The following is a 23,475-nucleotide window of genomic DNA, read 5'->3' as shown; positions in this document are numbered from 1 at the left end:
GGTAGTAAAAGACTTCAGGAAGATCTGTTTAAATATGTTCAAGCATTGTCTAAGTTCTACAAGAAGGATTTTTCATTTAATTTGAGAAAGTAGTGAACAAATGGAATGGCCGATGACCATGTGGGTTTTGCTGGTCCAAAACACATTTGATAGGTAAAGCGAGTGAGGGATTTGCATCCAAATGAGAAAATGCTGGAAATTCTCAGCAGGTCTGGCAGCATCTGTAAGGAGAGAAAAGAGCTGTGACAAAGGATCAGCTAGACTCAAAATATCAGCTCTTTTCTCTCCTTACAGATGCTGCCAAACCTGCTGAAATTTTCCAGCATTTTCTATTTTGGTTTCAGATTCTAGAATCTGCAATAATTTGCTTTTATCGAGGGATTTGCATCACTATTAGATGAGTTATCTGTGGAGTATGATGAGGTGAAAATACCATCTTAGGCCCAAATTAGGTAGTACTAGTGGCCTGCAGACAATGTTTTAGGAGTCTAAGGAGAGGGAACCTGGTCAAACGTACATTGAATTTGAAAGAATCAAACAAAGATACTTTGATAGGTGGAAAAGGGTATTAAAAATAGATCAGATATATGATGTTCTTAGATGATTATTTTGAAGGGGTTCAAAACGTCACATCCTGAAGTAGTGAGAACTCATGTGGAAGAGCAGAGAGTTAAGATTGCAAGATTACAGTGGAAATGGCAGATGATTATGAGTTTGTTTATAAATCAAAGCCTGACTTCTGACATCAGCTTGAATTTATGAGCGATAGGAATTGGAGAAAAGAGAAATCCTTAGGGGGTAAGGGAAAAGGAAATCTCATTGAAGATAGCTTAGAATAGGATACTGGCAGGTAAAAGAACCAAGGAAATTTCACCTTCATGGCATCCAATGGATTGTACCAGTTTAAAGTCATTACTTTTGGTATGAAAAGCATGCCAGCCATATTTCAAAGGCAAACCAATAAGGTCATTTCAGGTATACCCAACTGTGTGGTGTACATTGATGATCTGGTGATTTTTAGTCACAAATGGAAGAAAGGTTTGGAGTATATGTTGGAATTGTTTGATCAACTTTGGGAGATAGATAAGTGATAAAACTGGCTAAAAGTGAACTTTTAAAAGTCTGAGTCACATTTCTTGGCCTTGCCATTGAACATGGACAAATGGCCTCATGGGACATGAAAACAATAATTATTACCAGTTTCCCATACCAGTGATGAAGAGGAAAAACTACGATTCCTGGAACGGAGTGGTTTTTATCAAATATCTGTATCAAATTTTAGCAGTGTGGTTACTCCACTGACTGACTTGTTGAAGAAGTGCAGAAAATTTCAGTGGGCAGAGAAATGTCAGAAGACATTTGACAGCCTGAAATCTGTAGGCAAAAGTGAGTGCTGCAGAAGCTGGTGATTAGAGTCGAGAGTGTGCTGCTGGAAAAGCACAGCAGGTCAGGCAGCATCCGAGAAGCAGGAAAATCGATGTTTCGGGCAAAAGTCCTTCATCAGGAATGAGACTGGAAGCCTTGGAGGTGGAGAGATAAATGGGAGGGGGTGGGGTTAGGGGTAGGTACATGAAATTTGGATGGAGGTGGGGGTAAAGGTGATAGGTCGGAGGGGAGGGTAGAGCAGATAGATGGGAAAGAAGATGGAATGGTGGGGCAGGTCATGAGGGCAGTGCTGAGCTGGAAGGTTGGAAATGGAATAAAGTGGGAATGGGGAAATGAGGAAACTGGTGAAATCCACATTGATGCCATGGGGTTGGAGTGTTCCGAGGCGAAAGATGAGGCATTCTTCCTCCAGACATCGGGTAGTAAGGGAGTGGCGATGGAGGAGCCAGGACCTGTATGTCCTCGGCGGAGTGTGAGGGGGAGTTGAAGTGTTCAGCCACGGGGTGGTGGGGTTGGTTGATGCAGGTGTCCCAGAGATGTTCTCTGAAATGCTTTGTCTCCCCAATGAAGAGAAGACTGCTTCGGAACAACGGATACAGTAAATGACATGTTTGGAACTGCAGGTGAAACTTTGATGTGGAAGGCTCCTTTGGGGCCTTGTCCTAGTTTGGCATTGGGATTGCAACAGTTCAACATTTATATTGCCAGCAATGTTCCTGAGACAATTGCATATATTGACCATAACCCATTTCAAAAGGTTTTGGAAGAATTGCAGGATAAAAATTCCAGACTATTTAGATGCAGCTTCTTATTGCAGCCATTCAATTTGAAAATTACATACGCAGGATGAAAGAATGTTATTAGATTTTTTTTTAGATTAGACTTACAGTGTGGAAACAGGCCCTTCGGCCCAACAAGTCCACACCGACCCGCCGAAGCGAAACCCACCCATACCCCTACATTACCCCTTACCTAACACTACGGGCAATTTAGCATGGCCAATTCACCTGACCCGCACATCTTTGGACTGTGGGAGGAAACCGGAGCACCCGGAGGAAACCCACGCAGACACGGGGAGAACGTGCAAACTCCACACAGTCAGTCGCCTGAGTCGGGAATTGAACCCGGGTCTTCAGGCGCTGTGAGGCAGCAGTGCTAACCACTGTGCCACCGTGCCGCCCACTAATTGCTAACATATTGTTGCAATTTTGATAAAGGAAGATGGAGGCGTTTGGTGCTTGGAAAAAATGGACTGAGATGGACTGTTGTAGTGAATATTTGTGCACTTAGAGCCAATGTAATGCATATGTGTTATGGTGTACTAATAGATTAGGCCCATGGGTTTTAAAAATGAAGCCATTTTTGTATATTGATTTTTCATTTCTTTTAAAGGGGAGTATTTGGTCACCTTTTTTATGAAGAAATGTTGAGACAGAGATACGCAGCAGTGTGCTCAAAGCCAACAAAGTAAATAACTTGTGAGGCCTTGGCACTTTTTTAAAGTTGGAACAATGGAAGCATCCTGAGTGGATAAGGTCAAGGTCCCACAGAACCAGGAGTTTTAGTTGAAGCTTTCTGCAGCTGTTAGGGACTTGAACCTGGATGTGAAACTCTTAATCCTTTCTTTGTTACAGCTAAAATTTGGAGTTCTCTTCCATTGCTAAATTTGCATGTGAGACAATTTATTTTACTGAATTTGTCTTTGCCAAGGGTGTCTTAGAGTCATGGATTTGTACAACCTAAAAATAGACCTTTCTGTCCAACTCATCCACACTGACTAGATATTCTAAGTTAACCTTGTCCCATTTGCCAACATTTGGCCCATATCCCTCTAAACCCTTATTCTTCATATACTCATCTAGATGTTGTTTTGAATGTTGTAATTGTACCAGCCTCTTTGGCAGTTCATTCCATTCATGCACCACTGTCTGCATGCAAACGTTGCCCCTTAGGTCTCTTTAATATCTTTCCCCTCTCACCTTAAACCTATGCTCTCTAGTTTTGGACTCCCCTACCTTGGGAAAAAGACCTTGACTGTTCATCCATTAATGCCCCTCATGATTTTATAAAACTCTATAATGTCAACCTCCAACTTCTAACATGGGAGGTAAAATAACCCCAACCTATTCAACCTCTCCCCATATCTCATGCACTTGAAGCTCAGCAAAAACCTTGTATATCTTTTCTGAACCCTTTCAAGTTTAATAACATTTTTCCCATAGCAGGGAGACCAAAATTGAATGCAATATTCCAAAACTGGCCTAACCAATGTCCTGTACAGCTGCAACATGGCATCTCAATTCCTATACTCAATGTGCCAACCAATAAAGTCAAGAGGTACCAAACGCCTTCTTCAGTATCGTGTCTACCCATGACTCCACCTTCAAGGAACTATGAACCTGAACCTCAATGTCTCTTTCCTTAAAATACTCCACAGGACCCAACTATTAAGTGAATAAGTCCTGCCCTGATTTGCCTTACACCATTCCCGATGAAGGGCTTATGCCTGAAATGCTGACTCTCCTGCTTCTTGGATGCTGCATGACCTGCTGTGCTTCTCTAGCACCATATTCTTCTACACCAAAATGTAGTACCTCACATTTATTTAAATTAAATTCCATCTGCCACTCCTTGGCCCATCAGCCCATCTGATCAAGGTCTCATTGTACTCAGTGTCCACCACACTACCAATTTTGGTGTCATCTGCAAACTTACTAACCATTCCTCTGAAATTCACATCAAAATAATTTGTATAAATGGGAGTGTTTATGGGATGTTGCTATATTGAAACTGTTAATTACTCGTAGTCAATATATATTATTTTGTTGAACATTTCGATTGAGTTACAGTCAAGTTCTTTTATCTTCATTTTGTCTGTATTTTAACTGTGATGTAAAAACAATGTATGTTTGCTTAAAGTCGAGTAGTTTGACCGATCAAATTGCATCTGGAACGCAAAGCCTTACACTTACCTTCAAAATAAGAAAAGAGTTAGGGTCTAGGTTACCTTGTGAATATTTTGAGGAGGTTTAGTCTGATCCTTCACAGAGGAATTTCATTGCAAGTATGCATGTTTCTGGGTTTTAGTTAGCAGAGTTTTAAAAATAAGGATCACTTATTTAAGACAGAGATAAGACATTTTTTTCTCTCTGAGAGGATCACAAGTCTTTGAAACTCTCTTCATCAGATGGCAGTGAAAGCAGATTCTTTGAATACTTTTAAGATAGAGGTGGATGTATTCTTGGTAATCAAAGAGGCAAAAGACTATCAGGTGCAGGTGGGGACATAGATTTGAGATTATGATCAGATTATTAAATAGCAGTATGACTTTTCTTCAGAACTCTGTAGAAGTTATACCAGACCAAAAACATTACATCTGTTTTTCTCTCCACAGATGCTGCCACACCTGATGAGTTTCTCCAGAATTCTGTTTTGTTTTGCAAATTTCCAGATCTGCAATGTGTTGCTTTTATTAATATTTTGTTGTTTTGTACTTTTAGTGAGCTAAGCAGAGGACGAAGTTCCCAGTTTTTGATTCCCACACTATTTTCAAATGAATTAATCTCAATAGGAACATTGTCAGTCTTTAGGAGACTACCATCAGCTGTAGCAGTGCTCCCAGTCATGTTTTTTCCAAGATAAATGACAGAACCGTACCTGAATATTGGAGCAAGCTCTAGCTTTTCTGACTGAATACCTCACATTTAATGCCTGGAATCATTTAGGATGAATTCCACATGGTTAAGCATTGGGAACCCTTTAGCTCTCTGGAAGCGAACGTCTGCACAGATCAACATCTTTCAGACAGGATGGAGAAAGACTTCAGGAGGAAAATTAACATAAAAGGACACGTGAACCACTGATGTATTTGAATGATGTAGTTAAACTACATACTTAATAGCTAGAGAACTCTGACATGTCTGTGACAGGATTTATTAGCAATAAAGTGGGATGTGTATCAAAAGATTAAATCTACTTTGTGCATCTTGGTGACTCAGGTTTATCTAATTGTGTATAAATAATGTAGTAGCTTGATGAGCAGGAAGAGAAAGGTTAAGGGCTTAAACAATAACATACACCTTCAGCAGAACAAAGGAGCATTATTGTTCAATACATTTCTCAAAGACAAATAAAAAAAAGGCCACACCTAAAACAGGATTTCATAAATGTGTGTATAAAGAGCTGTCCTTGATGGGAACAGCGGCTTCATGCTGAATTTGCCCTGTGTCTTCAATTGAATACTGTAGAGAGCAGGTGTAAAAGCAACAAAGTAGACTTCCTGGAAACAGTCCACATTGACAATGCAACCCTCACTCCACCCATTCCCATACTGACTGTGTGTTCATGTTTATATTAAAATCCTTTTATTAAAATGTCATTCTTAGACCAAAGGTCAGAGGTGGAGTCATTGTCATGACATCACATGCAGAGTGCTGGAGTCTATCCAAACTCCCACTCAAACTGTATTCACACAACTCTCTGGGAGCCCACCAAATGCTAGTCATTGAGGGTTCATTGATTTAACTTTCACATGAGCCAGGGCCATCTGTAACATTCACTTTCATTTGTACATGAGGTTTCAGTGCTGTGAGTATCTACTATAAGAACAGATTAATTTCACAGCAAATAAGAACTTCCTGTGAATGAAATGTAATTATTTAAAGTTAGCCCAAAAAGACAGTCATTAAACTTAGCACAAAACATAGACATTGTTCAAAGCTCCAGCATTTAAAAAAAAATACAACACTAATGTTAAGTTATTGCACCAGATTATTCCCTATGTAGGAAAAATTCTTGTTGAAGGAAGGGTTCTGAATTCTGTCCATAAGTGGATGTCTGATATTATTGAGGAATTTTAATTGTGATAAGATATTCTCAAGAGTGGAACAGAAAGTGGACAACACTGTCTCTCTTTTGCTTTTTGCTAGTTTCTGCACAATTCCAATTAAAATTTAAAGTTTCAGCAAGGTACCCAGAGTTATATAATACCACAGCATTGGGGACGTTTTTTGGTAGTAAAATTTGCTATCGGCAAATGCAGCAGCTACAGATAGGAGATATCTACAGAAAGAACCTCCTGGACAAACAAGGAAGCCAGGCTTCATGGTCAAAATAGAATTGGCACTAGCTGACTCCATTGCCATTAACAAAAGCCGTATTGAAAGCAGAAAGGTAAAACTGGTATTTTTCAAAACTAAATTTCACCTGTAAATATTTCACATTACATTGGTTTTGCTTTATTAATGTAAACATCATTGTTATTTGTTGACACAATCTTAGTAAGAGAGCTGAATGTATTGGCACACCTCATAGTTGGCATGCATTCTTGGATACGGGGAGTAAGTAACATTGTTTTACTTTTGGAAGAGAAAATGCTTTGTGTTTCTTTATTGACTATTGAATGTTCATGTTAGTATCCTGTGTTGTATGAACTTTCAAGCTCAGCTGATCCTCTTTTCTATTCATTGTAACAGACATTGCCTGAGATCACTCGCAGCAGGGATAATTGAAAGCAAGGCTGGTGAGGACTTTCCCAACCAGCACCTTGAGATGAACTGAAATATGGATAGTACTAACACTGCCACTTAGGCTCCCTTGTTTTCCTACCCTGAATGAAGGCCCCCTTATTTCTGTTCCTTGACTGAAGACCCTGCACATTTTCGTATCTTGACAGACAGTTCCCCAAACTCACTGCCATGCCTTTCCCAGGTCATTCCTCCATGCCTTTGACTCCTCTGTCCTCTCATCCACACCTGCTCCATGTTCCCAACTCACTGTTACTCCATCCAACAACCACTGACTCAGTCTTAGACTGAAAGGCCATAAGATGCAGGAGCAGAATTAAGCCATTCAGCCCATTGAGCCTGCCCCGCCTTTCGATCATGACTGATATGTTTCTCAACCATATTCTGCTGCCTTCTCCAGTAGTCCTTGATGTCTTTAGTCTAAAGTATACTCAATGACTTAACCTCCACTGCCTTCTGCGGCACTGAGTGCCACAGATTCGTCACTCTCTGGCTGAAGAAAATCCTCCTCATCTCAGTTCAAAAGAGTTGTTTCAGTCTGAGGCCGTGCTTTCGGGTCCTAGTCTCTCCTTTTAGTAGAAACGCCTTTTCCACATCCACTCTATCCAGACCTTTCTGTATTCTGTAAGATTCATTGAGATCCTCCCTCATCCTTCTAAATTCCACTGTATAAACTCAGTCTTCAACCTTGCTGGTAACAAGCCTCCATGTAAGGTGTCATATTCCGGCACTCCCCTCTTGTATTGCAGAGTTCACCAAGGAAAACCATTTATCTCAGATGCAACTGTGCAGAACCCACTGATGCATGCAACATTTAAATGGTTGCATTGGTTAAAGCATTGAGTTGAGGAATTAGGATGTTTTATTGCAGCTGTACAAGATATTGATAAGGACACATATGGAGTACTGCATGCAGTTCTGACTGCCCGATTGTAGAAAGTAAATTATTAAACTAGGAAGAGCTCAGGAAAGATTTATGAGGTTGCTACCTTGACTGGAAAGTTTGGGTTATAAAGAGAAGTCGGACAGACTGGGACATTTTTCCCTGGACCATAGGGGATTGAGGGGTGAGGTCGATAAAATCAAGAGAGGAATAGAGAAAGTAGATAGACATCAGCTTTTCCCCAAGGGAGGGGAGTCTAAATCTAGAGGGCATAGGTTGAGAGTGAGAGGGGAGAAATACAAAAAGGTTGAGAGCGGCATTTTTTTTTCACACAGAGGGTGGTGTGAAAAAACCCTGGATGAAAGCTCCACAGTGCCTGGAACAGGCTGTCAGAGGTAGTGATGGAAGCGCATACAATTTTGTCATTTAAGAAACATTTAGACTGGTACATGGATGGGATGGGTACGGAGGGATATGGATCAAAAGCAGACAAATTTGACTAGTTTAATTGTGAAAACTGGGCAGCATGGGCAAGTTGGGCCGAAGGGCCTGTTTCCATGCTGCCGACCTCTATGGCTCAATAGCTATGACTCTATGACTGTGAAGCAGGTTTTGCAGAATACTTTATCATGAAGTTAGGACATAATTATGAAGATTTTTTATACAATGCATATTCATGGCATGCAAATGTAGTACAAGTAGAAATTTGACACAGGACAGTATGAATCCTGACCTGTCACAAACATATCCCTGAGATGCCTCTAAATTTAAATTTGCAGTAGGGAAAGTGATATTTCAGCTCCTGCCTAATTATATCACTCTGCCCGTCACACCCTGCTTTGTCTGTGAGCAAATAATCCTGCCAACCCTCCATCCCATACAGACTTTTATTGAGAAAGCAGAATCTTGTCAGCAGGCTGGGCAGCCAGCAAGAGACTCCCCATCTGCTGATCTTCCAGCAGAGATCTGCTGAATCTGACACCAATCCAGCATTGTCAAGACTCCTTCACAGGTCTTAGCCTGGACTGAAGCCCCCCGGGCGGTGAGGGGGGTGTGGGGGGGAGGGGGGGGGGGTGGTGGGGAGCGATCCTGCTCAGTGAGAGATGTTGGCCAATCAGAAGCTAATCTTTCTTGGATGTAGTGGCAGCACAGAGGACCCCTGGCTGTCACAGGACAGACATCCAGAATTATGGAGGACCAACAAGTTTGGGAGCTGACTTGTATGATGGTAGGGGAGAGGGGTGTTTCTGGGATCCCAGTATGTTGTGGGCATTGTGGTGGGAAGTTGGAACAGGGAATTGACTCTTAACAAATGTATGCAGGTATTAGGTGAGAGAATGATATCAAGCTCAGAAGTAACATCTCTCTCATCCTCGTCAAAGAGACTGATAAACAACAAGACAGGAAAGGCAGCCATATGAGAAAATCAGAGTAGTCTGGGTTGTACAAACATGAGGAACAGGGATTAAGAAACCAAAGAACTGCAGATGCTGTATATCAGAAACAAAAGCAGAAATTGTTGGGTCACTCAGTAGGTCTGGCAGCATCTGTGGAGAGAAAGCAAAGTTAACATTTTGGGTCTGATGCCGTTCTTCAGGACATTTCTGAAAAACTGAAGATGGTTAGGCGTAAGATACTACCTTGAGGAACTCGTGGTTCTGAGATCCCCACCCAGTAGAAATTCTTCCCAGTTGGCTCTATTCCTTCACCTTAATTCCTTGAAAACTAAAATTAAATTGCTCCTAAACCTTCTACGTTCCAGGGAACACAATCCTAGTTAGTGTACTCTTTCCTCATTACTCAAACTTTGCAGTCAGGTATCGTTCTGGTAAATCTATGCTGTACTTGTTGCAAAGCTCCTTCCTAAAGTGCAGGGCCTAGAACTGTTCACAACAATCCAGGTGTGATCTAGTCAAAGCTTTGAACAGCTAATGCATGAGATCTACTACTTCTTTCTATATGATTTCACTAGACATAAAGGCCAGCATTCTATCAGCCTTTGGTTGTTTTCCTTTCATGGTATTTTAATGTCTGTGTACTTGGTCTCACAAGCCTCTTTCAGTTTTCTTAAAATAAATTAAAATTTAGACACAGCATTTCATTCATTTCATAATCAATCAATCCCACTTCCCTAAAAGATATAGAGTTGATAATAATGATCAAAGTTGCTTCACACTAACTCATAAAATGAAGGGCAGGTTGGAATGGGTGGGGGGGGGACTTCCACAAACAACTCAGGTAATACCCACTACTACAGAACAGAAATTGCTGAAGAAACTCAGCAGGTCTGGCAGCATCTGTGGACAGAAAGCAGAGTTAATATTTTGACTCCAGTGGCCCTTCTTAGAATCCCACTGCATGCTGGTCAATGTCTTCCTTGATGCTATACCTTTCCTTCATCATTTCATCCACTCATTCAGTGTCTTTTTCTACCATTACCAAGGCATCTTCATTTCTTTCTCATCTCTGTATTCTTCTTTCTTTCCACTGTGATCCATCAATTATCAGATGCTTAATACATTACTCTCAAGAACTGGGATAGCTCAGGAAATGGTGAAGTTAAAAATTAATCTGTTGCATAAGAAGCTACTGTAATATATTAAAATAGCTGAATGAGATAAATGGTCACTTTGTAAAGAAATAATTCAGGGCCTGATGCATCCGTCTGTCAGTTATAGAGTCATAGAGATGCACAGCATGGAATCTCTTAATGGAAGGGACATTTATCAGCAAGTAGCTACATTGCGTGCAGTCATGTAAGAGTACACGTAAGGAACTCATCGAAAATGAAGGGAACCCGTTCTCAAACTATGGCTCGTGAATGATTAATAGTTCAGGCTGAAAGGACAAAAAGCTGCAAGATCACCTTAGGAACTGATTTGGATTGCAGCTGGAGAGAAATTTGTTTATAACTACAACAACCTATTGTTGAAGGGGGGCACAGTGCCTATGAATTGAAGGGGACAAGGGGATCAACAGAGGCCTGGCTGTTATTTGGTTAGGCTGCTTACTCCAAGAGTTTCAGATGAACTATTTACATATTTAAGCATGACTAATATGGTCTTTAGTGGCAAATTACTGTAATTATATCAGTGAAATGAATCATTGTTGGTTATTTCTCAGCACCATAAAGGATAGAAAGCAGCCATAAACAGCAATGAGATTATAAGGACACAGTAATCTTTTATAGACATAGATAAGCACCAGCCAGGATTCTTGACTAGGTTCCTTGCTTTCCTTCAAATAATGCAATGGGATATTCTGTGCCCACCTGAGAGGCCTCAACTTTACTATCTCATCTAAGAGACAGAATCTCATGGAAGCGTCTCGGTTGGTGGCTGGAGGGCCAGTAAATGGCCATGGTATGATCTTGTTTCCACATGGCCTGCTGCATCTTCAGCTTCTCAGGCTTCTAACAGAAGAGCTGTGGATCTCCTCCTGTCCACTGAGAGCTGTCAGATAATCAGTCTATGAACCAGCAGTTCCTCTGCAGTCAACAACATCAACAGGGAGGCAATGCCTGCTGTTAGAATAATGCCCAGCCAAGGCTGTGAATCATAGAAAGACCTGGCACAGATGAGTGACATCAGGAAGGGGTCATGGGAAAGGAATCACGGGAAAGGATAGAAGATAGACAGAGGCCTGCAAGCAGGTACACCGATATTTGTTTGCCATGTTGCCTGCCTGCTGTGTCCTTTGTTCATTGATGGATTGATGCCAGTGGTATTGGTATGTCACCCTCAACTTGGCACTAACAGGCTCAATGGATGGCTTTCCACTTGTTGAATTTAAACAGCGAGGAGACAGAAAGGTGGTTTGCTGCTTCCACATCACCCTGTGTGATTAAATGCCCTCCAAACCTATGACAGGAGAGGGCCCAGTATTATCCTAATTATCTCTGACAATGCAGTGAGGTGCTGGCCTGTGCGTGTCCTATCGAGAGTACGGCCTGAACACCAACTCACTTCAAAGTGCGAGCGCTATCGATTAAAGCCAAAGACTGACACCTGGTTTCAACATCATTCTAAATCTTCTCTCCCTATTTCGATTCCAGAAGCAAATAACAGGCATCACCCTATTTTGTCAGTTGAGTCATCACATTCGTTTAGATTGGTCTGTATCTTCTGAACTGCATGTTTACCAAGTTTTACCTCAAAGGGATGGACATAAAAGGGAGAAGTGCACTATAAGCTGATGTCTAATCTCCTGGAAATTATCTCAGGCTGGACAAATGATAGGAGAAAAGAGCATAGTCTGGGCTAGTCTTTTCTCATGAGAAATTGTGTAACACTAACTTGATTGAGGTTTTGAAGAAGTAACAAAGAAGATTAATAAAGACAGAAAGGTGCATAGTATCTAAATGGACTTCAACAAAGAGTTTGGCAAGGGTCTACACGGTAGAATGGTTAGCAAGGTTAGATCCCTTGCAATCCAGGGAGGCCCAGCCATTTGTATACAAAATTGGCTTGAAGGTAGGAAATAAAGACTGGTTGGAGACAGTTGCTTTTTGGACTGTAGGCTTGTGGCCAGGCGTGTGCTGCAAGGATTAGTGCTGGCTCCATTTCGTTTTGTCATTTATATAAATCATATGGATGTGAATATAGGAGGCATGGTTGATAAGTTGCAGGTAACAGCAAGATTGGTGGTGTAATGGACAAAGAAAAAGGTTATCTCAGAATGGAACAGGATCTTGATTAGATAGGTTCATGGGCTGAAGAGTGGTAGATGGAGTTTAACTTAGATAAATGTGATGTATTACATTTTGGTGAGGTAAATCAGGCCAGGACTTATACACTTAGTAGTAGGATCCTGGGGAGCATTGCCAAACAAAGACACTTTGGGGTACAGATTCATTGTTCCTTGAAGGTGGTGTCATAGGTAGACAGGGTAGTGAAGGTGGCGTTTGGTACACTTGCCTTTACCGGTTGGAGCATTGAGTGTAGAAGTTGATGAGGCCAATTTTGGAATACTCATTCATTTCTGGTCTCCCTGCTACAGGAAAGATGTTAAACTTGAAAGGATACAGAAGAATTTACAAGGACGTTGCCAGGGTTGCAGGATTTGAACTATAGGAAGAGGCTGAAAAAGCTGGGGCTATTTTCCCTTGAATATTAGAAAGTGAGAGGTTTATAAAATCACGAGGCGCATGGATCAGGTGAATAGCCAAGCTCTTTTTCTCAGGGTAGGGAAGTCTAAAACTAGAGGTCATAGGTTTAAGGTGAGAGGACAAAGATTTAAAAAGGACCTCAGCAGCATCTAGATGGGTACACAAATAGGAAAGGTTTATATAGAACATAGAAAAATACAGCGCAGTACAGGCCCTTCGGCCCTCGATGTTGCGCCAACCGAAGCCTACCGAACCTACATTAGCCCAATAATCTCCATATGCTTATCCAATGCCCGCTTGAATGACCATAAAGAGGGAGAGTTCACCACTGATACTGGCAGTGCATTCCATGAACTCACAACCCGCTGAGTAAAGAATCTACCCTAACATCTGTCCTTTACCAACCCCTCCTTAATTTAAAACTGTGTCCCCTAGTAATAGCTGACTCCATACGCGGAAAAAGGTTCTCACTGTCAACCCTATCTAAACCCCTAATCATCTTGTATACCTCTATCAAAGCTCCCCTAAACCTTCTTTTCTCCAATGAGAACAGCCCCAAGTGCCTCAGCCTTTCCTCATACGATCTTCCTATCATACCAGGCAACATCCTGGTAAACCTCCTCTGCACCCATTCCAGTGCCTCCACATCCTTCCTATAGTATGGCGACCAAAACTGCACACAATACTCCAGATGTGGCTGCACCAGAGTCTTATACAACTGCACATGACCTCAGGACTCCGGGACGGAATTCCTCTACCAATAAAAGCCAGTACGCCATATGCCTTCTTCACAGCACTATTTACCTGGGTGGCAACTTTCAGAGATCTGTGTACATGGACACCAAGATCCCTCTGCTCATCCACACTACCAAGTAGCCTACCATTAGCCCAGTAATCCATCTTCTTGTTACTCCTACCAAAGTGAATGACTTCATACTTAGCTACATTGAACTCCATTTGCCACCCTTCTGCCCAGCTCTGCAATTTATCTATATCCCGCTGTAACCTGCCACATCCTTCTTCGCTGTCCACCACTCCACCGACTTTCGTTTAGAGGGATATGTGCCAAATACTGGCAAATTGGATTAGATTAATTTAGGATATCTGGTCAGCATGGACGAGTTGGACCGAAAAGTCTGCTTCCGTGCTGTACAACTCAATGAATCTATGATTCTAGTGAAGAAGTGTGGCACTGGAAAAGCACAGCCGGTCAGGCAGCACCTGAGGAGGAGGAATGGTCTTCCAGCACCACACATTTTGACTCTGATCTCCAGCATCTGTCGTCCTCACTTTCTCCAATTCTATGATTCTAGTCAACCTCTGTCTGTGTGTGCTAATGAAAGAGGTGTGCTACTGAGCTGTGGGTCTTTTGTGTCGCTGTGGGTCTTTTGTGTCGCTGTGGGTTGAGATACTCATATGCACTAGTCTGGGTTCAGGCATTAGTGTGTTATGAAGGTCGCAGTCAAATAACCACCCACTAGTCATCTCTGCATTGTGGATAAAACATACTTACTCTGAGTGCTAAAAGCTACTTAGACAGCAAACGAATCAAAAGGAAACAAGACATAAGGAAGAGTCTCTTGCTCTGATTGCTGCTAGTCAGCGACCATCAAAAGGAAACAGAACAAAGGGATTTCAATTCACTTGATAAGTCATTAATCCTACACTTCATGAAGGATACATAAGTACCTATGTGTAAATCTGATTTCTAATATATGTATGTGTATGTGTTACATTACTATTCCTTCTTCTATTTAGTAACCAATAAACTCACTTTTTCTTATAAGTTAAGGAAACCTGGTGAACTTGGCTTGCTTTAAAATATGAATTGTTTTGGTCAAGGAGTCAGGTATTGACAAGTGAGAGGGTCCATTGTAAATTAACCTTCTTACAACCAACTGAGAGTGTGGACAAATAAAGATGGGGAGGATGTTCACCCACTTTAACTGGAAGCTTGGTAATTTGGAGTCTCCCATTTGAAACCTGCCTAGGGATTTGGTTGTATCAAATGGGGAGCTTCTAAGGTTTAGATTTAATAATGTTGCGTAATTCTTCAGGGATCAGAATGCTGATAGCATTTGATTACGTGAAGGTCACACCATTAGATGTCAAGGGATGATAATTAGATTCTCTCCTGTTGGAGATGGTCATTGCCCAGCATTTGTATGGTATGAATGTTAATTGCCACTTTTTCGCTCAAGCCTAAATATTGTCCAGGTCTTGCTGTAATAGGGGATGGACTGTTTCAATATCTGACATCTCATGAATTGTGTTGAAGATCATTCAGTCATCAGCAAACATCCCCACTTCTGACCTTGTGATGGAAGGAAGGCCATTGATGAAGCAGCAGAAGATGGTTGAGTCTAGAACATCTGGAGGAACTCCGGCAGAGATATCCTGGAGCTGAGTTGACTGGCCACCAACAACAATGTTCCTTTATGCCAGTATGACTTCAACCAGAGAAAAATTTTCCCTGATTCACTTTGATTCCAGATTTATTAAAGCTCCTTGATGTCACACTTTACCTTGAGGTTAAGAGCAGTCACTCCCACCTTTGCATTATAATGGCCATAATGTGTTTCCCATGGCTACTAAGTATTTACTGGCAGGCACACCATCTGTATCTGGAAAAAGACATTGGAGACAGGAAAACATTGGTGATCCAGCCAAATGCAAATTTTACACTTTTCCTACCTCCTCTGTACCTTTGAGGTCCACAAAGATTCCCTCTGTAACTCCATTTCTCTTTCTTCAGAGTTTGTTGGACACTTGAGTATCCCACATTTCCTGTATTTAGTTTAGATTTGTAGCATTGCAGTTTTTTTGGTTCTGTATTGTTACTGTTGATAGTCTAAACTTTGGTTGTGATTGTTAGGTCATTGTTTTGGTTGATTTTGACTTTAAATCAGTTTGGAATGGGCAAAGCCAAAAGCAGGATACTTCTGATCCATCTCCCACCAACTTCAACTTTTTCAGGGGAGTATTCATTCTCTGTATGTAAGTGGCCCTCACCCTATACTCGAAACATATCTCAAAGTGGAAAATTCAAAGGAATGCCTTCTTGTGGCCCAATGTGGATCTCAGGATTTCTTGGTGCAATGACTGTTGGATCTTCTCAATGTACCATTAGCTGTGTCATCAAGCTGATTTCGTCCAACTTTCATACCTCACTTTTTGATAAGCATTTCACCCAGGGTGGAACCATGACCATTAAATGAATTCATTGATGCCCTGTTACCAATGGTAATTGAATGAATTATTTTGATTCCTTCCCCTGAACAATTATGCTGAATTTTAGATCTGGAATTGGGACCATGATATCAGGTGCATTTCAGTGTCCTAACCTTTCATTGTGTTAGGTTGAATGCTCAGTGTCATATTTTACAAACAGGTCAATTTTGGATCCCACTTATGTATGAAAGATGGGTTCCTGAGATATCAGAATATTGATTGTGCATGGGCCCTGAACTGTCTTTAGAAGCTATTTATCACCCGTGGGTGGAAGGTCTTCAGCCCCAACTCTTCCTCCACCAAAGAGTCATGCCAGCATCCTGGCACTTTGCTCACTGAGGCAAATTTTCGTGAACTGAAAATTCTGCTCACTGTTTTGATTTCATGTTGTCACTTTAGACACTTGAAATTTTAAACACACGCATAGTCAGTAACAGAATTCGGTTCTATACAGGAGCATAAGAAGAAACAAGGAGAAAGTGAGGACTGCAGATGCTGGAGATCAGAGCTGAAAATGTGTTGCTGGAAAAGCGCAGCAGGTCAGGCAGCATCCAAGGAGCAGGAGAGTCGATGTTTCGGGCATGAGACCTTCTTCCTGAAGAAGTGCTCATGCCCGAAACGTTGACTCTCCTGCTCCTTGGATGCTGCCTGACCTGCTGCGCTTTTCCAGCAACACATTTTCAGCATAAGAAGAAACAAACATTGTATTTTGACCCTGTTCAGCAAACAAACATCATTTCTTACTTATGCAAGATTACATTTACATCTATTTAAGGCATCAGGAGGGTCCAATAACTGAACAGACTCCCATTTAACTTCAGCAGAAAGACTTTAAATGGTGGTCTTTCCCTACTGCGCCTTGGTGACAGCTGCCCCAAACTTTAGTTCATCCCTCAGTACGTACTCCCGGACTTTGGAATCTGCCAGTCTGCAACATTTGGATGAGGTTAACTCTTTGCTCTGGAAGACTAAAAAATTTCTGGCAGACCAAAGAGCATTTTTCACAGAATTGACAGTCTTCCAAGCAAAGTCAGTTTGTCTTGGTGTGTGTCCCGGAAGACAAACAGTAGAGCACAGAGCCCTGCATCATGGAGCTGCATGGGACAAACCTTGACAAACAGTACTGCATCTCTCTCCAGATTTCTTTTGCTAAAGGGCATTCTCTTTGAATTGCAGAATGTACAAAAGAAATTGCACCTACTTTGTATTCATTATAGAGTCAGGGAGTCATACAGCACGAAGACAGATCCTTCAGTCCAATTCATCCATGCTGATCAGAGATCCCCTTCTGACGTAATGCCATTTACAAGCATTTGTCCCACATCCTGCTATATCCTTCCTATTCATGTGCCTATCCGGATGCCTTTTAATTCTACCCGCCTCTAATACTTCCTCTGGCAGCTCATTCCATACACCTTTCTATGTAAAAAGGTTGCCCCTGAGGTCCCTTTGAAATCTTTTCCCTCTTACTATAAATGTTTGCCCTCTAATTATGGACCCTCCTACCCAAGGAAAAAGACCTTGGCCATTCACTCTATCAATACGCCTCATGATTTTATAAACCTCTTTCAAGTCACCTCTCAGCCTTTATGGAGGTTATAAAACATGGCATTATCATGAAGGATTAAAGTCAGCTGTTGAGTTCTAACTGTTGAAAATGTGTTGCTGGTTAAAGCACAGCAGGTTAGGCAGCATCCAAGGAATAGGAAATTTGACGTTTCGGGCATAAGCCCTTCATCAGGAATGTTGAGTTCTAACACCCACTGAATGCTGGTCTTCAGGATGGTCCGCTGCATCAGCTTCTTCCTTCAAGGTAACTTGAGTATATCTCTTGATTTCAAAGCTCTGTAGCCATATAATCTACACCTGTGCAGCATATATGCTTGGCAACATATTGCAAATCTCTTACAAGTCTACCTGGACATGGAGGACATCCTACTTAAGATCTCCATTTTCCCTCTTGTTCAATTCCTTGCAATGACCCTCAGTAACTCTTCTTACAATTTACAGAGGACTATTGAAACATAGACCATGGATTGTCACCAACAATAAAAGTTCAGACTCCTCCCAAAAGGATCAGGGAGGGCAGAATTCCTGGGAATAAATTAATCGTGGCACTGCCTGCAATCTACTTCTGATATGCAAGGTTCACTGCAGCCGGTCTATGTACAGTGAATGAAGCCATTTCTATTCTGAAAATTTCAGGGTTAATTTATGAGCTGTCAATGTTACCATGAGTGTCATCAACAGCACCCTTCTCTTTGGAAAAATTGGCAATCACTTAAGACTGTCTGATGGTTTGCAAGATTGTGACGTACCTCATAAATTCACAAACTCCCTGCATAGCAATTGGGGTAATATCAACAGGAGTCCTGAAACTGTTTAAAATCAGTGGAGTGCTAAGGTCTCTTTAATTACCAGTTACAAAGCTCCTGGGCAGAATATTTTGGCAGCAGTCTTCATGTCGTGGTGATATCTTTTTGATTAGGTGTTTTTTTTTCTTTAACAGCTTCGCATTGAAATCTTCCATGAATTCCCTTGAACTTTTAATAAATATTATCGGACACTACAATGCCATTCCACTCAGCTCTCCCGCACACCCCCTCGCCAGTAAAACTGAAAACTAGAAGTTTAACTTTGGGAATTCCATGACTGTCAGCTAGAATTTTAAAACTTGCAGAAGGGAAATATTTAAGCATGATTTCAAACCTCTTGGGCTGTCATAGACAAACTCAACTCTTTTCTGCTAAAGTGCAACTAAAAAAACACTCTTGTATTCCAAAAGTCATGCCCCAAAGTTTCCCTTGGACAACACAGATATTCTCAAATTACACCCAGAGCTCACTGTTTAACGTATATAAATCTAATATGACAATTATATTTCTGCTTCCAGATTATTTCGCAATTCTGTTGCATTACTAAACACCAAATTTAATGTATTCCTTGTCCTCATACCCTACTTCACATCTTGTATCGAGAAGCTGTAACTGATTACCTTGTAATTTGACAATGTCTTTCTGCCTGGATCTCATCTGTTTACTATAGTTCTGGCATATTGAAATCCCTAATGTTATCGTACTGTGATTTGCTACAATTCTAATGTGTTGGCAATCTTGTTCTGAACCTCATGCCCCAAGTAAACATTGATGCAAAGCCACGAAAAAATAAATTTAAACAATCTCTTGAAGATATATTGCCAAAGACATGTTGGTTAAACTGTGCAACTATTTTGGTTTTAATGTCTTCACTTCTTCATGTGGGTAAGATGCAACAGAGCAAATTGGCTCCAACTGCTGACACCTTTATGTCTGGCTGTCTATTTGTAACTAACTGATGGAGTGTTTGACTATGGCTGCAGGCAACATTGCATGGAGAGGCAGACAGTGGGTGATACAACAAAAGCTTACTAATTGGTTAGTTTGCCCAGATGTTTATCACTGTACCTACATAGCAAAACAACAGATCATGCTTACTTGACTAAAGTCATTGAACACTTTCAGCATTTTCCACCAGTGGCATAGATATCAGGTGATTCTGACTCACCTTTTCCCCCTCCATTGCTCAAGTGTGCTTTCTAGCTTAGTTGAAGAAGTGACAACACTGAAAAAGCCAAAGTATCATAAACATTTACAGTACAGAAAGAGGACAAAACATTTGGAACAGAAACTAGTAGAGGTCCAATAAGGGACGATCTTACTATCTTTTTTTCTATTTCTTTATGGGCCGGGGAGGAGGAGTGCTCAGCAGTGACACAGTCAGTGAAACAGTCTTCTCTGCAAAAGTGTGCATTGAGAAATTGAAGAGTTGGCATCATCATGATTTGCAAAAGTGAAGTTATAAAAGTTCAAAACTTGGCCAAAGTCAACATTTATCACAAGAGAGTTGGTTTAATTATTTATGAACTGCTTTACTTGACATTGGGAACAGTTCAGGAAAAATGCATTAAGTTGAATACTGAGATGAAGAAATGAGAAAAGGGCAAGCAGGTTGGGCTAATGCTCCATTAACTTTATAAAGATGAGAGTTGATCTCTTTGAAACATGTAAGTTTCTGCAGGACCTTGACTGTGTAGATGATGAGAAGATGATTCCCTTCCTGGGGAAATCTACCACCATGGGAACAGTTTCAAAATTAAGAGATCTCCCCTTTAGGACATAGTTAAAGAAGAATTTCTTTTATCAGATGGTCATTTGAGTTTGGAATCCGTTATACATCACAGAGCAGTAAGAATTTGGATCATTGAGCCTTTTTAAGGCTGAATTAGACAGATTTTTTAATGAACAAGAGAGTCAAGGTTATGGGAGGTAAGTAGGAAAGTGGTGTTGATGCCAGAGTCAGCTCAAGGATGATTTTGTTGACTGGTACAATCGGCTTGAGGGGCTGAAAAACTTGATTTGTTCCTATTCCTTATGTTCCCACTTTAACTAACTTGCTGGATGCAATAATGCAACATGCATATCCGTTTTTCTGTTACTTGCTGCACAGTTTTTCAAATGATGGTCCAAAACTAGAGGATGTGGGCTTATGGTGAGAGGAGAAAGATATGCAAAGTACCTAAGAGGCAACCTTTTCATGCACAGCATGGTGCATGTATGGAATATACTGCCAGAGGAAGTGTTGGAGGTGGGTACAATTACATTTAAAATGCATCTGGTGTAGGAAAGGTTTAGTAGGTTATGGGTCAAATTCTGACAAATGGCACTAGATTAATTTAGGATATCTGGTTGGCATGGACAAATTGGACCAAGGGGTCTGTTTTCATGCTGTACATTTCTATGACTGCTGCCTCCTTTGTCACTAAGTTGCCTGTTTGACTTGTGCTGTCATAATCCCTTCAAATACTGCCAGCATTTATATCCTGCTGTAACACTAGGTCTCTGCCCTTTCTCAAGGGATTTTGCAAAGCTGACACGTTCCACTCCCCACAAACATTCTCCACTGCTCTTTGTAAATGCAAATTACTATGGACGCTGGAAATCTGAAATAAAAACAGAGTGCTGGAAAACTTTGGTAGCAATAGTAGAGACAGAAACAGAGTTGATATTGTTACACATTTTTCATATCTATCACACTTTTGCTACTATTATCACTGTGGCATGCTCACCATCTATTTCAGTTGTTCCTATCACCACTCTGTCACCAGCATAAAAACAATAATTTTCCAGCTCCTTTCAGTTCTTCAGATGCATCATATTGAACTAAAAATATTCACTCTATTTCTTTCTCCATGGATACTACCAGACCTGCCGAGATTCCTCAGAATTCTCTGTTTTTGTCCCACTATGATTCCTTCCTACCTTGCTTCTTCCAAGCATTCAATCCTGCACCAATACTCATCACTCCTGTAATAGGTCAGAGATGTCAAAGGCTATGTTTATAGATTCTGCCTTAATTTGCAAGCATAAATTATGCTTCAACCTTTCCTTGAGTTAATCAAATTATAAGAGCTTCAAATGAGATACCCCAAATAATCAAACTCTTGGGTAAGAATGCTCCCTTTCTCTATTCACCTGTCTCCTTAGTTGGTCTCAAAAAGTTTAATTAAACAAATTCCCTCCCATGTGGATAATCTCCCCCCAGAACAACTAATTTTATGATTACTTGAGGCGTTTTTTAAAACTTTGAGTTAATGTAAGTTTATTAGTTACTAAATGCGATAACAAAAATTAATTCAATATGCAAAAATTAGAAACAGTTTAGAAATTAGAAGAGATTTTAAAGAAAGATAAAAGTTAAAAGATATATGGATCAGTCTCTGGGTCATTTGTGAAGATTAAATATTGATAGTTGAGCAGCTTATTTTGAGATTCATGGCTTTGCAGGTTAGCTGAAATTCTTTTGTCCTCTTCCATTGTTAACTGTCTTCCAGCATGTAGACTAAGAGAGCCCCATTTTTGTCATGTTTCCTTTTGATTGGTTTTCAGCATTCAGAGTGAGTGATTCATTTACCTACAATACAAGGGTGATGAGTAGATCTTTCTTTGACTGTGACTTCCACAGTACACTGGTGGTTCAATCCAGGCTGGTATCCACAAATACCTCAGCCTACTAGCACACATGATCACTTCAGCTCACTTGCCAACACACACACCAGGATGGAACCTCATTTTTGAATTCCTTTCCCAGAATATTATTGAAAAGGGAAAATGGTAACATGTCTCTCATCTAGACTATTACTTTTTCTCCCATCATGTTCATGTTCTGAGATACTCACAGGAGATCAATGTTTAGTTTGTAAAGCATTTCTTTCTTTGAAGCAGCCTTGGAAACACAGTTTAACATTCCAGACAGCCACTGAATGCTCAGTCATCGTTTGGTTGTACATCTTCGTTAAAAAAATACAAGTGTCGCTATAAAAGAATTGAACACCTGTATGTCCATAGGTGTTCTGATCCATAATCATGACAATTAGTTAACCTGTAATGTATGATAGAAATGGAATTTAAAAGCCCCTGTTTGTCTCAGTTCTAATGGCATAGCAACAGCATCAGAATTGCAGACCCTTTGTATGGATAATTGAAACATAAATAATTTTTTTCATGTATTCTTAATTTTGAGAGCAAAAAGTGTCCTTGCAGTTCTACAATTTGACTTCTAAAGGAGGGCATTGTCATTCTCTTTTGGACTGCATCGTTAAATAGCCTTTTACAATTTCAGTGATTCTGTGTGGTCAACTTATTTTTACAGCAGGATCCATCAAAATATTCTACTGAGGTCTGAATATCCCTTGGATTTCGTGGTTTGTTTTGCCTCTGTCTGCAGACCTTTCCGCAGCCTGTTCAAATATGTAACCCTTTGATTATTTTGCTATTCTTCGGCTCAGATCACGTTCTTTAACTGTTTGCAGACTAGCAGATACAAGAAAATAAAACAATATATCTACAGCCTGTTTGGATAATAGAACAATTTTCTATGCATTTTGACTTTATTCACTCTCACCGTCAGATATCTGTGGAGCTCATCACCCAAGTATTACTCAATATAAAATATAGTTAGCAGGAAGATTTTAAAGAATTCAAATCTTGGTCAAGACATTGAAGTATTGTTTTGTGCTTCTTCTAATGATTGACATTCTATATTCTTTCAGTGATTTTTTAAAAATTTAAGTAGAGAGCTGTCAGCTCATTGAAGTTGAATAATTTTTCATTTTTTTCAGCAGCGTCCAGCAATGTCTAAGAACCTGAAATGTTGACTAACTGACATCTGTTCCTCTCCAGAAGCTGTTGAGTATTTCAGGCATTTTCAGATTTTGCTTTCAACTATTGTACATTCATGGACAGATAAGGAACTAAGATCTCTTCACTCTGTCTCCATCATTAACCTCAAACTCCAGCTTAGAGATG

The sequence above is a fragment of the Hemiscyllium ocellatum genome, chromosome 34, assembly GCF_020745735.1.
Source record: "Hemiscyllium ocellatum isolate sHemOce1 chromosome 34, sHemOce1.pat.X.cur, whole genome shotgun sequence".
Lineage (NCBI taxonomy): Eukaryota > Metazoa > Chordata > Chondrichthyes > Orectolobiformes > Hemiscylliidae > Hemiscyllium > Hemiscyllium ocellatum.
The sequence above is the reverse complement of the archived record's forward strand: the minus strand, read 5'-3'. Positions refer to the sequence as shown.